Source organism: Callorhinus ursinus, unplaced genomic scaffold (assembly GCF_003265705.2).
Source record: "Callorhinus ursinus isolate GAN/ISIS: 27379988/994484 unplaced genomic scaffold, GSC_fseal_2.0 scaffold4, whole genome shotgun sequence".
NCBI lineage: Eukaryota > Metazoa > Chordata > Mammalia > Carnivora > Otariidae > Callorhinus > Callorhinus ursinus.
Window position 1 is genome coordinate 37,394,279 of NW_027397066.1, and position 18,974 is coordinate 37,413,252.

General features: G+C 39.7%; 1 pseudogene; it reads right to left on the reverse strand.

Annotated features, from left to right (window-relative positions):
* Positions 1-16,622: 16,622 nt before the first annotated feature.
* Positions 16,623-18,639, reverse strand: LOC112835471 (kinesin-like protein KIF3C; annotated as a pseudogene).
* Between the last annotated feature and the right edge of the window lie 335 nt (positions 18,640-18,974).

Below are 18,974 nucleotides of genomic sequence, written 5' to 3' on the forward strand. Positions count from 1 at the left end.
TTGGGGCAAAAATCCAAATATGTAAAACTCCATGTGTCTCCTATGGTTTTGGCTAGGAAGTGTAAAACTAGACAACAGGCAGTCTTGCTCTTTCCCCTCCTATTTATCACAGAGGGGAATGAACAGCTGCAGCAGCCACGGAAAGGGAATGTCAGGTGTTTCCAAAGTAACATTTGAAAAGAGAGTTTAAGGAATTACCTTCCCTCCCTGTGCATCTCCAAATGGATGCTGGCTGATATCTGACAATTATAGAACTTTTCCCTGTGACCAATTCCAGTCTGTCACTTCCTCTACTTTCCCCCTCCCTTCTAGTCTCTCCATCTTTTTAGAGAGGCTGTGTATCACCCGCTGACACTCCTGTGTTTGGACCATGCACCTCCAGGTTCACCGAGCATTTACAAGCTACTGGCTGTCTGGGTCATGTTTAATTATGGTGTCTCTCCACATCAGATCCCACCAAGTGATGCTGGTGACAGGGAAGGCAAACCCAGACCAAGGCTGACTGCATGATGTGCAAAGCTTCCGATGATCACCAGTGAAGAATGCAAACATTCCCATTTACTGATGATGTTCGTCTGGGACACAGCATTACCATAATCTGGAGTAGCCTGTGTTCCTGTAAGGGGATGCTGATGCACTCCTGATTGCACCCCAAATAGTAGGTCTGACACAAAACTCAGAAAGGTAGCATGTGGTAAAAGAAATTCCAACCATGGGTGGACCCTCACTCCCTAGAGGGAATTCAGAAGTCAGTGCCTCCACTTGTCACAATTCACAGAATTCTGAAGGCACTTACCCACATGGGGAAGTTAACTGGAGGACACTCGGGATACTCATGGCTTTGATTCTTAAGGGTATGATAATAGGCAAATAGAGGCTCCTCTAGAAACACGTGGTTTTTTAAAAAAATAAAATGGTAACTTACTGTTGAGGACAAGTTTATTTTATGATATGCATCTTTCAAATCATTTTAAATGTAAATTTAAATTCCATGTAGTTTATTAGTTGTAAAATATTAACTTACTGAAGAAACATTTATTGAGCATCTACTCTGTGCTGAGAACAAGCTATTCCTAGGGAGACCATGATTTAAAAAAAAAAAAAAAGTCTTCCTTTTTTGTAGCATAAAATTTTTTAAAAGTCACTTTTTCTTTTTTTTTTTTGGTTGTCAAATGATCCTTTATTGAAACATTTTCCTTTGTAGTTAACTAGCCGGGCATTCCAGCGCACCACTGTTGATGTCATGAGGGTGGCGGCCATCTACATTGCAGCCCACAGACTGGGCAGTCCCCAGGATCTCTTTAATGGTTCCGGAGAGTTCTCTGGCTAAAGATCGGTGTCGCATCTGTGGGGCAATATTGACAATCTCATCAAAAGTGATATTTCCACTGTGCTTAATGTTTTTCTGCTTCTTTCTGTCTCTTGGTGGTTCCTTGAGGGCTTTGATAATCAGGGCAGAGGCCGAAGGTACCACTTCAATCTGAGCCTGTCTGTTCTGAATGGTCAGTTTCACCGTAATCCTTAGACCCTTCCCATCACCGGTTGCCTTGGCAATGACATCACCAACCTTTTTTGGAGACAGACCCAGCGGGCCTATCTTCGGGGCCAGGGCAGACGTGGCACTGACTTCGCCACCGGTGCACCTCAGGTACACGACTTTGATCTCGTTGGGGTCGAACTTAGGTGGCATGGCGGAAGGGGCTGGTGTCAGATGAACCCGGATTCGGGACGACCGAAGAAAGTTTCACCTTTGCCTCCCCGAGCCGAAAGCCAAAAAGTCTTACTAAGATTCTTAGTTCAAGTTTACCATATTCTGATGGCACAGTGAAGTTTCTTTACTAATTGCTAACTTTTTCCTTTGTGTGTTAAGGGTAGGAGAGATGTAGAATTTCTTCTGATGCTGTGATCTCATTTTGTTTCTGAAAATTCCACATTGTTTTACAGCATTCTCACTCTACACTTTTACCACCACACTTGCAAATAATGCCTCCTCTTCACATGGGCTCTATTATCCCCCAGAGTGTTGCTTTCCCCATTACCTTTGACTCTACACGTGTTCCAGCCTTCCCCTTTTGTCCTCTAATAAATATTGCACTGATCCACAGGTATTCGATATGTTTCAGTTTTTTGTCACTCAGGGTCAGACTTTCTCCTTCAAGGATGATTCTTGTGTTCTCCTACTGTAAGGACTCTGTTGCTCAATTCGTTTCATCAATAGCCTTCCTGTTCCTCTTAGAAAAGGTCAGTTGAGTAGGCTATACTAATTTTGGATGTTTTTCCCCTTTTACATGTAAACTGCAGTTTTTAGCAAACTGTAACTCCTCATTATACTCTGGCATAGGTTATATATAGTTCACTTTATTTATTTGGAGGTTGTATGGGAAAATTTTAAAATTAGAGGCCAGTTATTATACTATCCAATATTTTCTTAAAAATAGGATAGTTCCAGGGCGCCTGGGTCGCTCAGTCAAAGCGTCCAACTCTTGATTTTGGGTCAGGTCAAGATCTCAGGGTCGTAGGATTGAGCCCCATGCTGGGCTCCGAGCTCAGCATGGGGTCTGCTTGTCCTCCACCCCCTGCTCCTCCGTTGCACACTCTCTCTCTTAAATAAATAAAAAATCTTCAAAAAAATGGGATAGTTCACCTCATTTGTTTTGTTTTGCAAAACTATTAGATTCACTATGGTAATCTTACAAACAGTAGTTTTATCTAATTCTTTATGTCATTGCTCTAACATTTGTTCGATTTTACTATCTTAAACAAAAACATTATAGATTCGGTCTAAATTTCTGAGGTAGAGATTACTGGTACTCATCATTATATCTACTTTCCCTTTTCTTGTACAGAAGAGACTGCATGTTCGGTATTTCTTTTAATTAGGTGGGATCATGTGGGTATTTCTGGTCATTAAAATGTGAGTGGAAGAAATGTGTTTTTCTAGGCTAAGACAAAAAATAAGTAAGTAGAGAGTTCTATTCTCTCTTCCCCTGACAGAACAATAATGATAAAACTTCACTTAGTGAAAGGAGAGCCATGACATGGGCGTGACTTGAATCATGGAGTTTCCACACAGGGGACAGCTTTTGTTGTGAAATACCTGAAATCACACAGAACTTAGAATGAGCAAGAAATGCACTTTTGCTTTGTATAGTCAGTGAAGTTTTTTGTTGTTGTTGTTGTTCTTACAGCATATGTCTAGCTTATTTTGACATAGATGGATAATTTAGAGGTTGAAACAACCTCCTCAGAGCAAAAATAGATTTCCAAGTTTCCATGTTTCCATATTTAGGTGGAAAAGATAATTTTCCACCTAACTCAAAAAATCATTAAACTGGTGAAGTTCTTTAGTGGAAAAAGTTAAAGGAAAGTCCCCATACATAATGCAATTAGGAAACTGAAAGCTTCTTGTATCCTATGGAAAGTTATATTTTTCTATACATAAACTGTCAAATAAAATGACATTCTATTTAAAGTAGAAATCTGCTACTTTAATGAACAACCCACATATTTACATATCAAGTTTGCTGAAAGAAGACATATTAAAAATTGGACATTTGTAAACAATATTAAGACCTTTGCAGACCTTCAAATTTGTGAAAATCTAAAATATATAAATCCCTTCATGAAACATTATATTATTTTAATGATCATTTAATTTTTAAAACAGCAAAGTATGAATAATATTAATTTGATTTCAATCGATTTAACTTGGCATTCAGTTGTTTTTTCTAGTAAAATAAACTATTTAATTATCATTATTGTAGTCATATTAATTATGAATTTCAACTGAACTGGCAAAGCTAAAACAGTAATGGTAAGTGATTGTGATTGCTGCTGTATCTTACGTGCATGTGTTCACCACAAATAGCATGAATGTATATTTAGAAACAGATTTTCTTCCCTTACTGAATGGTGCAATTCTAACTGAAATTTATTTTGCCTATGGCTCATCACTTTGTATTTTCTGCCTTGGTAGGGAATACTTTCTCAGTTTTGTATTCAACTGATGCCTACTTTCCTATTTCACATTATGCAAATTAATATGCTTCCGAAAATTCTTGAACCAATCTTTGCTTATAAAATTGGTTGCTTCAAATGCTGTGCTGGGACCTTCAGCACCTGTGGTTACATGGAAACTTTTTTTTTTTTTTTTACAGGCTTCTTCTTCCCAAATTATATTTGCATCTAGAATTACATGTTTCCAGTGCACATCTTCATACTACACATTAATTATCTTCTTAACTGTCATAAGTTATTATCTTTTAAGCTATGAACAACTCTGTATAGGCTGGAACATTTTATAAAATAATTTATATCTATTTCTAGACAGAGTTATCTGAAATAACTACATAGAGTTATCTGAGTCACAACCAGATTTATCAAAACCTATATTCTATATTTTATATATCTATATACCTATGTTCCAGTTAAGGAGCTTTGCTTTTATAGTTTAATTTTCATATCTTGCAAGAAGGATTATCCTGCTTTTCTAGGTGATTTTCAAAAGCGCATGTTCTTATTTGTTATTTTTTTACTTTTAACCCAGGGTACTAGATATGGAATGCATAGTTGAAATGAGCAAAGCTCAACTTAAACATAGATGCTGTTCAGTTTTACTCATTAGTTAAGTGAAACAATCCTATAATAGAAACTCTACAAAAATTACAAATAAATATCACATCATAAACACACATGAGCTCATCATAGAATTCTTTGGTCTCTGCTCAATACTGAAACACTTGCTTTTAATTTCCCTGAATACTAAGAATGTACTGTATTTAATGTATTTTTATAATACTAGTTGGATAGACTTCAAATTACTCTCATACCTCCAGCAGGGAGGGAGAAGCAGGTCGGCACTCATTTCTGTTCCTTAACTCCAGGTCACACCAATACAAGCTGGTGTCTTTTACCTATTTTGCATATTTGTTATACATAAAGAAAAGGAAACACAATAATTACTTAAAGATGAAACCATTTTACTGAAACAGCAAAGGTGCTACCAATTTTTAATTCATTTGGAATCTATATTAGTAAATACTGATTTAAAAAGTGAACTACTATTCTACCCCAAAATTTGATCACTAAATGATCAAATGCCAAAGAGCTAATATAGAATATATTTGAAACTGTTCTTTTGTGGTCAAATGTTTTCAAACACATTTAATTAGACTATTTTTCTCTGTCTCATATAAGTAAATAATATCCAAAGAAGCGAATCAAACCCTCCTGATGAGGCTTCTAATTTTTTTTTTCTTGCGCAGGGCAGTCAGTGAGCTAAGCACCCTACAATCTGAAATTCTTCTTCAGAATATAATATGCTAACAGTCCCATTTGCCACTTACTATAATCAGAACATTTGTAAAAGTCTGTAAATATATCAATGAATGTGTTCCTGAGTATTTCTGTCATTCCCATAACTTGTCCCTGAGATTTGAGTGTCAATTTTTTAGCAATATATTATTCAATCATACAGGTTTGTTTCTTGCCAAAGCCACAAAACTCATATCACGATTATCTCAGAACCTTTATAAATATTTAGATGTTTGCCTGATTTCTTATGTTGTTTTTTTTTTTTTATACAGCGTTTGGGAGTTGTTTTGCAATATTTTATAAGTGCCCTCAACAGATTAGTCTAAGTACCAACGTTTGAGAAACTGCTCCAAACAAAATTCTAACCATTTCAATACCATACCAGGATTCAGAAGAAACAGAATCAGTACAACTAGGCATTTGAAGTTTTGTCTTCAAGGGTCTATCTTAGATCCCCTTTTTCCCTTTTTTCCACAGGCCACCTGCTTTGGAGTTTGAGAGTTTGGCAGTTTGATCTTCCCATACTCAGGTAAGAGGCTTGGGTAGAGCCCAGAATCTTCATATATAACAGCTTCCCTAAGTGAATCTTTATGACTGAAGTCTTTCAATAATGGGTAGAGGATAATTTTCATTTATTATTAAGTGAATAGTTTGACTTCTTATTATTCCTAGTATCTCCCTCAATTTCTCAAGGCAGATGATTTTCATTATCCTCTATCACACCTCACACTTGACTATGTTCCCCACCCAATAATAAGATGGAAGACATGCCACAAAACTAATTCTGGAGACTGTCAAAGGCTACATAAATTAAAAGGGTGAATCCTTTCTCGGATTTACAAGTGCTCTTTCTCCCAGTAAAGAAACGAAAAGAGGAAGGAAAAGAGAAGGGAAATAAACACACACTTTCATATACCATCTCCTTCACATATTTAATCCTCTGCATAACCCACTCTTTATTAACCATGATTTGCATTTGAGAAAACAGAGTCCCCAAGAGTATAAATAACTTGACTAGGTTCATGAAGCCAATAAATGGCAGAAGTGGGATACTAATTGAGATCTTTCTGATGCCAAGTCCCATGAACTATTTTACACTATGCTACTAAAGAAAGTATGGTAATAATAGTGAAAGAAGGGAAACTTCTTATGTAATGCTAGAATGGATTTATTATTTGATCATTTTCTTGGTAAGACTTGTGCTGCAAATATCTGGAATTTTGTTTAATACCACATTAAAATCTGCAGCTGTTTTATTTTTAAAATATATCTCCACTTTTAGATACCATGTCCTTAAAAATTATTTTATCACTGAGGTATAGTCCCAATTACTTAGAATATTGAAGTAAGAATTTTAGTATTTTAGGAAAATACAAGGTTAGTTATATATCAGGAAAATTTTGAAAGATGAATTTGAGGGAAAGAGTGAAACACAATCTGTGAAGGATGTTCCTAGAACATTTGTGAAATAATAAGAAAACCTACTATATTTTTTTAAAATTTTATTTACTTATTATTATTATTTTTAGAGAGAGAAAGAGAGAGAGAGGGTGGAGGGGCAGAGGGAGAGAGAGAATCTTAGGCAGGCTCCATGCCCAGCATGGAGCCCGATGTAGGGCTCAATCTCACAAGTGTGAGATCATAACTGATCTGAAATCAGGAGTCAGATGCTTAACCAATTGAGCCACCCAGTTGCCCCAAAATACCTACTAACTTTAATCACAAGTATGTAAGGTCCCTCTCATACTCATTTTCCATCAGATAGGCATATTGAGTGTAACATAATTCAAATTTACCAAATTATACGATGTTTATGATACAAACGACTTGATATAAAACTTGGATTGCCCTGATAAAGTATGTCTTGATTTTATGTCTAATACTAAAGTTCAACCAGAACCTAGTAGTGAGGGGTCTGTTTGAGAGCATTATTTAAACCATCTATAAAGACACGTTTAGAGGGTTTAAAATTTATTTTTATTTTTGTATTCTTTAAGGTAATGTTTCTATATCAGAAATATTGACATTGTGTAAGTCTGCTCAGACCAATACCTTTCATTTATTTGTAATCCACGTTGGATGAATGTACTTATGTGGTCTTATGGCAGCAATCAGACTTTGAAACCCATAAATCATTTGCCTCATTTTTCCTGTCCTGAATCACTTAAAGCTTTCTTATTCTCATTTATTTTCATTTTTATCCTTTATTCTATTTTCCTTATCTCATTTTGCTTTTCATATTTCTGTCGATTTTCTTAAAGAAATATGTTTAAATGGAGGGATGCTACATTGACAACAAATGGGAATTTCTATCAGCAGACACAAAATGTACTCTAGCCCTTGTCAGTTCTCATCATGTTGACACTGTCAAGTACGATGCAGTTACAATAGTTGAGTTTAGAGTACTTCAGTTATAAATCCTGACAGTGGTATGAACATTGGTTTGTGGAAGACATCTGTAAATAGAAGCCTCTGGGCATATAAAGGGGAAATCTTTAAAAATTTAAGTTAATGCTAACTTTAATGAAAGAAAATTCCTGGTAAACACCCTTTAACCGTATAAATCCAATTTAGATTAAATGTGAAGTCTTAAAATATTTTCATTTTAGATTAAGTTTTCTGGACCCTTTGTGTTTATTGATGTGTCTATGCCTTGTTTCCAAACTGACTACATTATATCTGGTCATTGTAATCATCTTTATACCACATAGTCAAATACTATGCTTAGTAAGCACCCAAAAGAGAGAATCATATAGTATGTGAGAATTTAATGGATATTGTTTTGCACTGAAAGGATTGTTTTAAAAAGATTATTTTATGTTAATGTTTAGCTCTTTATATACAATTTAAAGTATCATCATTTTAAATTAACCATTGAACATAAACATAATGTAAGGAAGTATGATTTATTTACTTTTTTAAAAACTGGAGTAGTTATTTACTTTTAGAGAAAGAAGAGGTCTTGGGCTCTATTTCAGATTATATTGCTCTCTAGTAGGGATTTTGGGTAAGCCACCACATCTTGTTTTCTTCTAATTTATACAGCAATAAAATGAAGTATATAAAATCGTTCTTTAGAAAGGGTCTATGATTTAGGTTACAGGCAGTTAAAAAAATAAAACATTTATACAGTGTGAATAATTCTCCCTGGATAGGTAATTTTGTTCAGCTATCTTTTCTTTTGCTATTTCATTTCAACATTTTGTTCACATAATCTGGCACTATTTCTGCTTTTTCATCTAAAGCATATCCATTATGAACATATATTTGGTATAAATAGTGTGAGAAAAAGTGTAACAGAAGGAAATGCACTTAAGAGCCCAAATCCGCTATACCTTTTTTTTTTCCTCCAGCACCTAGAATATGAGCATTGGCTTTTGTGTGAAATAAAAATGGGCAAAATATATTTTGGGTAATATATTGTGTAACTTTTGATTATTATCTCATATTACAAATGTCTAATATACATGTTCTCTCTGCTTTTGCTTATTTTTTTAATTTTGTTTTATTTTATTATGTTATGTTAGTCACCATACAGTACATCCTTAGTGCTTTTGCTTGTAATACCCAGTAGATCTGTGCTCCTTTTGGAGGCTCTAGGGATGAATGAAATCCCAAGCTCATTGCATTGGCAAGATTCATTTTCTTGTGGGATTGTAGGATTAAGGAAAGTATTTCCTTGCTAATGATCAAGGAAAGCGTGGTCTTTGCTCCTAGAAGCTGCCCATTCCTTTTCATGTTTCTATGTTATCTCTCTCTTCTTCCCACAATAACAGGGAGAGTCTCTCTCATGCTTCATATATCTCCTCTTAAATTGCATCCTTCTGATGGATTCCCAAAATAAAGAGAAGCCATTGCCTTATTAAATTTTTCTCACCAATATTTAGTAATTTTCAGCGTACAGTATTTGCACCTATTTTATTATATATATATATGTATGCATTTCTTATTTAAGATAACCATTTTCCCACAACAAATTTATAAATTCAAACACTCTTGTTTTAAATCACCAGGTTTGTGGTGACTTTTCATAGATGTCTCAGATAATTAATACACCATGGTTCAGAAATTCTAGAGGAAGCAAAACTAATCCATAGTCACAGTAGCAGATATTGGTCTGAATCAGGGATTATGGAAGGGTTGCCTAAATGACATATAGGGACTTTGGGGGAAGATAGAAAATGTTATATATATCTTGGCTGTGGTCATGATAACATGAATAAATATATATACATATATATAAAATATATATGTCATAACTATAGAACTATACAATTAAAATAATGTTGATCACACTTTAATAAGTGGAAAATATGTTTCCTGAGTTCATTACTCACTTATTCTTATAGGCAAATCATCACACTGACTACAGGCATTGTGGATAGGACAAAATGGACAGATGAAAACAAGGTATATATTTTCAATTTGGTCAAGTCCAATAAGGATACCATGGTCTCACTCTATTTATGCCTGGATTTATTCTATATCTCAAAGAGGTGCACAACGTCAGAAGCAGTGAGATAGCAGCCCTTAGTCTCAGATGTGTTCTTTGTCGGTTCCTTAGTGGGTATCTACCTTTATTTTACCTTATCATTGTTGAAATATGATTACAAATAACCCCAGCTTCTGCACATATGAATAGTCAGATAGAATAATGAAATAATTTTCTTAGTTTTGAGTAACAGAAGATGGTCAGTAGTCCATGACAGTGAAGCAGTAACCATGGTCAGCCTGTGCCGTTTTTAATAATATCTCTGAGCATAGCTGAGGAATAAACTTACTACTCCAATAATTTTGCAAGAGAGTGAACAATTGATTCTATTAGTAATTTGAGGAATAGTTATTACCTCATGAGTGGGCAAAATGTCAGGATATTTGCTTATCTCTAAATCAGGGGTGACACATGGGAAAGTACTCTTACACTGAATTGTGGAGGATATAAAAATAGCACAAAGACATAGAAATTGTTTGGGAAAAGTTGTCAGCATGAAGGGGAGGTTAGAGCAGGCAACAAGGAAATATTAATTAGCAAACAGGCCTCTTACTTTAAGCTTCTCTCCCTACTACCTACCTCTCCCTACTACCTCTCCCCTTACCTATCTTGATTCTGTTACTTTCGTTTGACTCCAAAATTATGTTTTGGCATGACTAGGAAAATTTTACAGATACACATAATTTTATAAGTCAAAGCAACCATGTCATTGACCAGAACTATCAGAGATAAGGAAGCCCCATATTTTAACTTACAGAATTTGAAAACTGCCTTCATGGTATAATTTTTTGCAAATGATAACACAAAAATCTTTGTCCTAAACCTTAGATCTAGAGCTTAGAATTGGACATAGGCATTTTAACTTATTGGTCCTAATATACGTTTTCTTTTTATTTTACAATGTACATATATAATAGTTAACAAAAAAGGCACAGGATCGGATGTAGAGTGTGTGAGAGAAGCTGACCAACTGGCTTCCAGCTTTATTTTAGTAAATGATGTATGGTATCAAATATCATTTCCCGGAGTAAATGATGTATGGTAAAAACATACAAGTGACTAGATCCTAGCTTAGTGAAGAGGCTGAGGCAGATGGATTCTAACAAAGGGAACAGCATATTCAGATGTCAAGTGAAAGTATATAAAGAGTATAGTACTTTTAAAGAAGAAAAAAAATTCAATATTACTGAAGAGAACTTAGGATGAAGAGTTCTTGAAAGATACAAGAAGAGCAAGCAAAGAAACCAAGGGAAGGATTATGATTTGACTTATCCCAAGAACAATGGAGGGTTCATGGGTTTTTAACAAGGGAGTGAAATGTTGAAAAGGTCATCCGGTGCTGGAGAAATTGAGGATTTTCCAAATTTAGGACTCAGGGTAGTATCTACTTCACACCTAGCATTATTGAGTACAGGAAGTGGCAGTGCTAGATTGAGGGAGATCAAAGCTCCCATGACTGTCAGAGGTGATGTGTACAAGTTTGAGGCCAAATTCCCGAAGGACTAGGCTAAAGTCTATAAGGTCAGAGAATTGGGCTGTTAAAACTCTGAATGCTGGAAACAAAACATTCATTACTCTTTTTTTCTAATAATAAAAATATTTTCTTTCAGAAAGAGGCACTCACTCACTTGACATGGAATTTAGCTCTCACACCTTCACAGATGAGCCTGCAACCTAAAGTAGCCAGAGTATCCATAATAATTAGCGCACAGGTAGACATGAATTAAGCAGACACACAGTTATTTGGGGGCAGTTAAGATGGATACTGAGGGAGGAGGTTAGCTTTTATTATTCCTTAATTGTCAGCTAAAGTAGCATTGTAAATCTACAAGTTTTAGTAGCGATTTCTATCATAATATAAATTAACTGATTTTATTTAAGCTAGTTGGAGTTTTAATGCTGTCCTTTGCAACTGCAAATATCTTAACATGTGTATTAATGGAAAAAAATATTTACTTGGTATCAGAATATAATACCACTTAATGGATTATAAATATCCCTATAAGTTCATATATATACATATAACTATATGTATATATGGTATTACAGGATGAGTTATAATTTACAATAGGAAAATCATAATCAGAGTATATTAATTAGAGACAAAATATTAAGATCACATAGCTAATATATATTGAGTATGTGTCATATGCTGAAATGTAGAGATGAGATGAACTAACACATTTTAACAATTTAAGGCCATGTCCTAATGGTGTATACAAATATTTAAAGCACGTGCAAAATCCATGAAATGTATCGTGTGCTTAAGAGCTTTCAGCCCAGCCTTTGTATTGATGTCCAGTTTTAACATTAGATCAAAAATGTTTTGTCCTGAAGCAGAACAATCTTTCAAATGTTATTTGCATTCCATGTAAGATTAGTGCAAAAGACTTAGGCTCTTCTGAGTCTTTTGTAAAGATTGCTTTGGAGGCCAAAGTGCACGTTGCTATATTCCAGGTGACATATCTTGTTCTCACTCATGGATTTGTAATGATGCAAAACTGAATATACCTGGACAGTTCCTTAATTACTTGGTCAGAAGAAACACACTGGAAAATGTATGTTACAATATCAACATTATCTAATGTTTTGTATTTCCCAAAAGAGTAAAATAAGGAACATCATCCTCAATACACTGAATAACATCTAACATGGTATTCTACCTGCATAATTCATTAAAAGTAATAAAAACTATATGGGTGTTAATAAATGTATTGAATCAATGATGACGGCAATCCATAAAAATATTTACCACTTTCACTCAAGGCTGTATGGAGCCACTGACAGTTATACAGATAGGAAGCACAAAAGCAATTTAAATATACTTTTAAATTGTAGGTAAACTAATTATATCTATTGGTAATTACTAGTAAGATTATTGCACAGAAAAATAACATTGTTTGAAATTCAGTATTTTTGTTTTGTTTTGAAGCCTCCATGGAATTCATGTAATGGTTATGAGTATATCATACACCTATGATTCAGATAAATGGAGTTCAATTAATGACAAATCAATAGGGAAACCCAAAATGCCTTGTTTCTTTGTTTAGAACTTCAGTGTTACAGGGACCCAGATCACATCAAGCATATAAATTTGCTAACTCCCTGTGTTGGCTAATAGGCATATAGACCTTGGTCTCCACTGTAGACCCTGCAGTGGTCCATGAATTGGCTCCAGTGCCTCTCCACATGGTCTGGGAGCCCCTGGAGAACACAGGATTAGACAATCAGTCATGGATGAGAGAGCCTTGGTGGAAGTCCAGTAGTCCAGTAGAGTAGTTCCAGCACACTGTTGGAAGAAAAAAAAAGCGAGTTTGGATGCATTAGAGAGAATGAGAGGAATAGTTTGACTTTACCTATGTAACACCTACCTCAAGGCGGCACAGATTATTGCCAAAAAGCCTACTTTGGCCCATGATTTCTCACTGGGAGGAAGTGACTGCATGTGACTGAGCATCCAGATTCCTCAGCTGTGCAGGCTGCTATCAAAGAGGCCACTCTCTCTCTCTCTCACCCATATAGAGTACTGCATTGTGAGCTGCATGACTGGGGGGATGGAAGATGCTGGGAGAGTAGCTGATAGGAGTCTCAGAAGGCATTAAAGGAATGTGGTTATGGATCCTGCTAACTGCATTGTGGATTCCATCAGGAGGCCTGTCCATGAGCTGCTGGGGCTGCCTCACCTGTGGATCTCCCAAACGGGCCATGGACACCCCTAACGCTCTGTTCACCTCACCCAAAACATCCCAGACCGTGTGGCCAGTTCACTGTGCACACTCTACTGCCTGTGTAAAGAATGAACTTTGGTAGATGGCTAGTGAGCCTGTGTAGAAAATCAGTCTGAATCTGCAAGCCAGGAAGAGACCATGAATCTGAGCTTTAGCGTCACCGCTGGGAAAGCAAATGGGAGGCTGTGAGCACCTGCTGGTGTGCTGCGGGATTAAGAGAAGGCACATAAGCTTACAAATTCTGCCACAAAAGGAAGTGTAAAGCAGTTATATCCATTGAAGATTGGAAAAAGCCTCAGAATCCCTGACAGGGCAGACATAAGGTATTTCTCTACTGAGGTCAGTCATTAAAGACTGGAGGGAGTGACTGGTACTTCAAGTGCGGGGGTGGCGGAGGGCAGAGAGGGCGCCTGGCTAGAGGACGGGGACCTCCTGGCACCTGGTCCCCACCCTGCATCCTACTGGACCAGCCCGCCTCCCCCAGTGGAGAAGGCGCAGAGTAGGTCAGCCCCTCAGCCCCTCATAGAGCGAGCCCCAGCTCCAGCAGAGGGGAGGGAGCCCCATCAGGAACGAGCCTCAGGGAGCAGCAAGCTGGCATCAGACAAAGGGGCCAGCGGGGCCAAAGTTGCTAGGACCTGGAGGCACCCACCCCCCCTCCGCCGCGGAGAAAGCACAGGTGTCACTGCACCTACTGGGAGAAGTTAACTGAAAATCCTCTCATCTCAAGGCTCACCTGAAAACTCACAGGTGAGAGGCCTTTCGTTAGCAGCTGGCGGGACTGCAACAAGTTCCCACGTGCTCAGTGGCCGGGTAGAAGGCATGCGCACGCGCATGCGCACACATTCAGCTGCCCTGCCTTTGAAAAGAGCTTCGGGACCTCAACCGCCTGAGGAAATGTGCGCGGTGCCCGCTCTCTGCCACTTCCACACGCTGCATCAGGGTCGCGGGGGCCCATGGACAGTACCTCAGCCCCTGGCCGCCTCTCAGGAGCCCCACGGCCTCTGCCCCGCGTCCTGTGGGCCTTAGGCGTGAGGAACCTCGGCCTGAGGACCCTCCTTCCTTACTACAGTCTTGAGCAGATGGTCTCGCTTCCTTTCGTGATTCCATGTCTCTCCCTTTTGTAATGAGAAAGAAGAGAGAACTTTATAAAGTCAACAACAGCCACATTTCCTTCACCTTAGGTATCAAAGTAAATATGGACCAAAAAATGTCAGAAAAACACCATCCAGAAATTGCACGATAGACATACCCATGAAGGTGAGTTTCAGTTCTGCTTTCTGGGCAGATTGTTGAACAGCGGACTCTGCGTCTCCCTCTTCTTGCCCACCAGTGCAGCCTGCAGCCTCTGCGCCAGCCGGCCTGGCCGTCTGAGAATGCCCAGATTCTGAGATGAATGCCTTAAGCCATAACATGCAAAAGGAGGTCTCCTCCCGAGGGGGCCACAGAGGCGTCTGACCTTCTGGGGGACACTGCTCGTCTCTCTCTCCCTGCCTCGAGGAAAGAGACTCTAGGAGAACTGGAAGCTGAGCTCAAGCGTTGGTTGGGCATACCATCGCGCCATTTGATGTCCAACGCGACAGGCCCCCGCTACACCTGCCTAGACCTCTGCCTATCAGTGGTAAGTGCCCCTCACAGAGATGCCTGCTACTCAGTGTCCTTGAAGAAGGCACATGGGGACCTTTCACTATTATAGCAGTGGTATAATACCACGTGGGTGTTCCCTCAAGATCACCATTCACCCTCACATGAGCATCAAGTCTGAACCTGTATCCCCAATCCACGAACACAGCCCTGTACCTCTCCCACCAGGGTTTTCTCTGCCACCCCCACCTCCTTTTTTTGTCCTAGAAATTTGCTTATCACTTGAGATACCTGGAGACATTTTGTGATGTCACAAAGGAAGGGAAGGAGTACTTCCCTAGAGATCAGTTTGCACAATGCTGAAGAAAGGACCAGTTTTCAATAATACCTGTATTTAGCCAGGGTAGAGTGGCATCCCTCCCTCCCACTATGAACTCAGTTCTAGGCAGCTCCAGGGAAGATGATCAAAGCAAGAAGGAGCAGCATCTCAAAGAATGGGGAGTTGGCTTGATCACTTGTTATCAAAGTTACTTCTCAGGGGAATAGAAACAAAGGGACTGGAAGGAGGGATTTACCTTAATACCTACCCATGTTGTCTCAGTTACTGTTACATTTCCTACAGGTCCTCAGGAGGTAGCCACTGGTTGGGAAGGTGGGCAGGAAATAGAGTTTGGGAAGCCATGAATTCTTGCCAAAGCTGAGGAGCATGGGTTGTATGGGTGTGGTCATTTAAGTCCTTGAAAAGGAGCCCAAGAACCTGAAATAGGTTGTCTGAGGCCCAGAAAGTGGTGAGGAGGATCTCTCCACCGGGAGCATAGGACCAATACTGTCAGGATGTCTTTTGTCCTCAGTGGATACTTAGCATTTTTCTAGTCCCAGAAAGTTCTTAAGAGTTGCTCACTATCCACATATCTTAGGAGTTGCTCACTATCCACATAGAAAGAGATTGATATTATGCAGTAAGACAGACAGAAAAAATTACTTTCTTTCCAGGCATTGGCCACCTTCCCTTCTGGGAGTGGCCGACAGGGAGGAGCTTGAGGTCCAACTTGGGGATGGAGGTTAAAATCAAGAGGAGGCTATGCAGTGACCTTATTAGGCCCACACAGCTCAGATGAGAGCATCTTTCTCATGCCAACTTATCTCCATGAATAAATAACATTAATTAAATAAAGGGGCCTAAAAAGAGCAGCCAGAATTGTAGTCTCCAGATCAGATTCTTACCCTCTCAGAGATATGCACACATGAGCATACACACACACACACACACACACACACACACACACACACAGACACACACACACACACACACACACACTGAAGCGGTGATGAAATAATCCAGGATTGGCTTTCCCATCCCAGGAAACTGTGGGATGGGCAGCCTGACTGAAGGTTGCCACCCATGGTCTAGCAAGGCATGCGTGGTGGAGAATGGTGGTTAGTGAGGACTTTGAGGCTGCTGGTGGTGGTGTTCAGAACTCTGGCACCAGGATCTGGACTTTTAGATTTTAGATATGGAAGGTTTTTACAGAAAGGTGTCCAAATGCGTGAAACTCTCCATGTGTAGTACATGGAGGTCTTGTTTTACTGCTCCTCCTCACAGCCTGGCAAAGCCTGTTCACAATCATGCTCTTCTTTTTAGGGGAGATGAAGTTCTCTAAGGTACTTGAGCTTCAGTTCGTGGATGTGCTCATTCTGTGCCTCCTCCAGATCCTGCCACGTGCAGATGTACTTACTCATCATCCTGGTCCTGGATCTCTGCCTTCACCTGCAGCTTGGCATAGAGCTTCTGCTTTCTTGGTTATGATTTCCACCATCTGCTGCAGGGATGGAACATGGAGGTGTCCTAGTGCTTCTTGGTCTCCTCATTTCAGATTATCATCTCCTGCTGCATTTCCTGCTCATGGCATTTCTACTCAACAGTCTCCTGAGTCTTCAGTTCCAACAGCAGTTTTCTGTAGCTTTTTGGTGTGATCCATGATGTTCTTGTCCTTGATGAGCAGCTTGCTCTCCATGGCTTTGTACTTGGCTCTGAGCAGCTCTGTAGCCTGCTGTTTCTGTTGCAGATCTTCCAGGATATTCTCCTCTGCCAGCGGATTTTACTTCTCATTCACCCAGATGCAGACAACCTGGATGGCCACCTTCTCCCCCTCCAGCCACTCCTTCTGTTCCTGCAGGTAATTTTCCATGTTCTTATCCAAGGCTGACTCCAGGATAGACTGGGGTGGGTGGTGGTTGTTGTTGTCATCCTTCTCTTTGGTCACCCAGGTTTCAATCACTGGCCATTCATGGTACTCTGCCAGGCTGACACAGCCTTCTTTTTGCTGCTGCTCTTCTTCCAGAGTCACTTTGCCAACGACCCCTTTTTTCTCCAGCTGGGTCTTCAGGTGAACAGTCTCCTCCTGGAATTCCTGCATCAGTGTGTCCTTGGAGTACTCATTTACTTGGGGATTTTTCTTGACATTCTTGGCTTGATTGGTAAAGTGCAGGACAGAAAGGCTCTTAAAGTAGCTATAAGACCACACCCAGTGTGGCCACTATGATGGGCTTGGCATTCCTTTCCAAAAAGTCTGGAGTAGCCAAGTGAGCTTGGAGTTCTGGTATGGGATGTGGGTACTCCTGTCGCTCACCAGTGGTTATGTTGCCAAGGCAGACAGTGAGAGGTTGATTTTGGAGACTTCTCTAGGCTTCTCTCTGCCACTACCGCTACCTCCACTACTACCACTACCTGTGGACTGTGTGGCTGTCCTTCTAGCCATATCGGGGCCTGCTTTGTTCTGCATCTCACTGCCAGCCAGGTCTCCCCGGTTGATATTGTCCAAATGGATGTGTTCCTGACCATCAAAGCCATGCACATTCCATGGTGATGATGAAGATGGCATTAGGTGGGAACTGACCTCATTCATATGTGTGCTACCCACCACCTGGGTCTGGTTCCCTGGATTTGTGGCATGCTAAATCTCCTTGATATTCTTTGTGATGAAGGCAAAGAGGTCCTTGATTTAGATGCCTATCAGGGTTCTCCTTCAGCTCTGACCTCTTGATGGGCTCCTGGGAGAACAGGTCTTGAAACTTCTGGTAGATTCGCATGTAGGAGTCATGGGCCAGGCATGTTGGTTCTAGGAGCATAAGGTATGGGTAAAAATGTGCTCAGAGGCATTGGGGATGACCCTGCACGGTTCACGCTCCACCCAGGTCCCCTGCTTGGTGTCAGTCTTGCCAGCGCTCATATGACAGTAGGCAAACACCATGCCATTGAAACCCTGAAGAGTTGTGTCTACCAGGGGCCTCATGGTTTCAACATATAAGTCTGTCTGCTTGGAAGTGGCATCATATATAGTATCAAAGCTAAAAGTGCTGGGCAACTTCCCCATGGTAGAATGGGGGTTTTTCAGGGTCACCCATCTCAGTTTCACATCAGTGATCAGGATCTGCTCATGAAAAAACAGCCTATTCTTTCTGGTTAAGGGGGTAGCACTGGGCTACCAAATTCAGGGCCTCACTGGCTTTGAGTTTACTGGACATCTTCTGCTCTGTTCTTCCTGCCCCCAGCCCACTTCACAGCCTCTGCTGTCCTTCCTAGGTCTAGATTAATAAGGCCTGCCCAGTCTCTAGACACTACTATTCATTCTGCATGCAGCCTCCTAGGGTGGGGATGCTGGGAGGTGCCTCTGCCATTGCTGTGGTTTGGGCCTCCACAGCTCTCTGGTCCTTGCTTCACCAGCTAGGGAAGGAGAATTAGACAGAATTCCTGGGCAGCAGTGGGAACCATGCCTGCTGAATAATAGTGCTGGAACCTACTCCATGTTGGGGCAGAGGGAACACTGCCATAATCAGCTATAGCAACACTAAGATAAGGG